This window comes from Podarcis pityusensis (assembly GCF_964106645.2).
Source record: "Podarcis pityusensis genome assembly, chromosome: 15".
Taxonomy (NCBI): domain Eukaryota; kingdom Metazoa; phylum Chordata; class Lepidosauria; order Squamata; family Lacertidae; genus Podarcis; species Podarcis pityusensis.
This window is the reverse complement of record NC_138040.1, coordinates 42,819,989-42,822,980: the sequence shown is the minus strand read 5'-3', so window position 1 is coordinate 42,822,980 and position 2,992 is coordinate 42,819,989. Positions and strand designations below refer to the sequence as shown.

Sequence of the window (2,992 nt, the reverse complement as noted above, 5' to 3'; positions counted from 1 at the left end):
GGGATAATTTAAATATAATATAAAGTCGATAATATAAATGAAATTTTAAAAAAATACTGAGGAAAGCAAATACCTACCACAGCAGCAGCAGCAGCAACAATCAATCCATTTTCCAATACTGTACATGTAAGGAATCCAAAGTACCACTTGGAAGAATATTCTTATTGGAAGTAATTGACTGGAGTTGATAGGAAATTCGGGGACCACAAACCAGAGCAGAGATTATGGGGCAAAAGGGAAGGGGAGTCTGTAACCAAATTATTGTAATCATCCCTGTACTGACGGTAGCTAAGGGGACTTGTATTCTGCAAGGAATGGGACCCCGGCTGCCTCTGTTCCCTCCCTTAATTCACACACTGAACACAAACCTCCTCTGACTGCCCTGTTCTGCTTCCTCTCCCTGCCGCCTCCAAGAGTCTCTTTTACTGAATTTGAATTTCCACCCTTGACTGCCACTAAATGAAAGACTGCATTTTGCTCATTCTCTTGCTCCTCGCACTACTCTTCCTGAGAGCCTGTCTGTCTGCTAAAATGCACCTTGCCTAAGGTCCCAGAGCAAAAAGTGCACAGAGATAAGGAAGGATTCTCACCAAAGCCTAGCAGGAACAGGAGCAACAGCAGCCACAGTGAGCTCAAAGGCAGAAAGAGCATCCAGCAGCAGCAGCAGCAGCAGCAGCAGCAGCAGCAGCAACAGCGGAGAAATCCCAGGTCTTGTATTCATCCCATATAAAGCCTCATCCAAATCCTAGCCAGCACAAAAGGGTCTTGTGCTTGGGGGGTAGCATAGAGAAGCTGATGAGCTCCTAAAAAATAGAGGGGAGGGGAGGTAGGCTTGTTATATTAGAGTCCACTTGGCAAAAAGTGTAGTAGGTGAGAACTGGCTGGCTTTGAGTGGCAGTCAGAAAAGCAAAGGGGGTGGGGGAAATGCCAGGCTGCCGGTAGGAATCTTGGAAAGGAGTGAAAGGTTGAGCATTGCTCCTTTGAGCTGAAGATCTGGCGGAGATCCTGGGGGTTGGGGAGCCAACAGTGTTTGCTTCTGAGTTTCAAGCAAAGAAGGAGAGGAGCAGGGATATGATGGGCTGGTGGTGATGTAGCAGAAGGTGAACACTCTGGACGCTTGAGGACTGCAGGTGGGCATGGATGAGCTTTACCTGCGAAGAGGAGGACGTGTTGGTGCATCGGCCATGACTAATGATACCCTCAATAAAGAAGGCCGAGCAGAGGAAGAGCACTCAGAGATGTCCCTACAAGTGGTGTTGGCCACTTTGCTCCTCCTCCTCATCCTCTCCACCCTACTGGGAAACACCCTTGTATGCATGGCAGTGGTCAAATTCAGGCACCTGCGCTCAAAAGTCACCAATTTGTTTGTCATCTCCCTGGCTGTTTCGGACCTCTTGGTAGCCATGCTGGTGATGCCGTGGAAGGCGGTCACGGAAGTGGCTGGCTTCTGGCCCTTTGGCAGCTTCTGTGATGTCTGGGTGGCTTTTGACATCATGTGCTCCACGGCTTCGATCCTCAACCTGTGCATAATCAGTCTGGACCGCTACTGGGCCATCTCCAGCCCCTTCCGCTATGAGCGGAAGATGACCCAGCGAGTGGCTTTTGTCATGATTGGAGTGGCTTGGATGCTCTCCGTCTTGATCTCATTCATACCCGTCCAGCTGAGATGGCACCAAGCCAAGGAGCTTCCTCCTGCCCACCAGAGAGACTCCAACATCACCTGGAGCTCAGAGGAAAACTGTGACTCCAGCCTCAACAGGACCTATGCTATTTCCTCCTCCCTCATCAGCTTCTACATCCCTGTTGTTATCATGATCGTGACATATACCAGGATCTTCTGCATTGCTCAGCGACAGATAAGGAGGATCTCCTCTCTAGAGAGGGCCGTGGAACACGCCCAGAGCTGCCAGAGCAACGAGTGTCCCCATGAAGTGTCCTTGAAGAATTCCTTCAGAAAAGAAACTAAGGTCCTCAAGACCCTCTCCATTATAATGGGGGTCTTTGTCTTCTGCTGGCTTCCTTTCTTTGTGCTCAACTGCATCATCCCCTTCTGTGACCACAACCTGCATCAGCTGGCAGAACTGCCGTGTGTCAGCGACACAGTTTTCAACATCTTTGTTTGGTTTGGCTGGGCAAACTCTTCTCTCAACCCCATCATCTATGCCTTCAATGCTGACTTCCGAAAGGCGTTTACAACCATCCTGGGCTGTGGCCGCTTCTGCCCCAACAATGCTGTGGAGACGGTGAACTTCAGCAATGAGCTGGTTTCATACCATCACGACACCACCTGCCAGAAAGACCTGGTGGTCTTGAGTGACCCACAGCTTCTACCCCACACCATGACCCTCCAAGGGGAGGATAATGATTTGACTTTTGACAAAGTCTCTGAGATCTCACGTGATACCTCCCATGATAACAAGGGAGCTGCTTTGTCAGCTATAGTGCATGTGGAGTATGAGACTGATACGTCACTTGAGAAGATCGCCTATAACACACTGGATTAAAAAAGGCAGACAGGAGGCTGTGTGAAGGGGAATGGGACACAACAAGAGAGCCTCTTCACATTTAGTCAAAATTCTGTGTCGTGTGATGGGGAGGGGTTGATTGAGAGGGGGGATTTTTTTGGGGGGTGTGTGTGACAAATAGCTGACTCTTTGACCGGAAAGGAATGTGTTTGCAGATGATGCTCTCAGAGCCTGGAGATATATCCAAGAGGGAGACTAAGGTACAGCATGGATGCAGAACATTTGTGAGCCTGAGGGGCAAGGTTCCAAGGGCCACATACCAGTGGTGGGCAGGGCCAGAGGCAGAAGTGGGTGGAGAACTGGATGTGCATTGTACCTTCGTATAGCAGGCTAATTTCTACACATGCTTGCACACCCCTCTATCCTCCATACGGGCAAGCAAGAGACATTATCAAGCGGTCAAGGACACAATCCAGCCAGACAAAAGCACCCAAGGTGGGTGCGTAGTGAAAACAATTTAATACGTT

The 2,992-nt window shown here is 49.5% G+C and overlaps 1 pseudogene across 1 annotated transcript; it reads left to right on the top strand.

The window, feature by feature from the left end:
- Positions 1-682: 682 nt before the first annotated feature.
- LOC308463700 (D(1) dopamine receptor pseudogene) lies at positions 683-2,589 on the top strand (annotated as a pseudogene). Its single transcript has one exon. The product of its transcript is annotated as a D(1) dopamine receptor pseudogene (transcript).
- Positions 2,590-2,992: the final 403 nt, after the last annotated feature.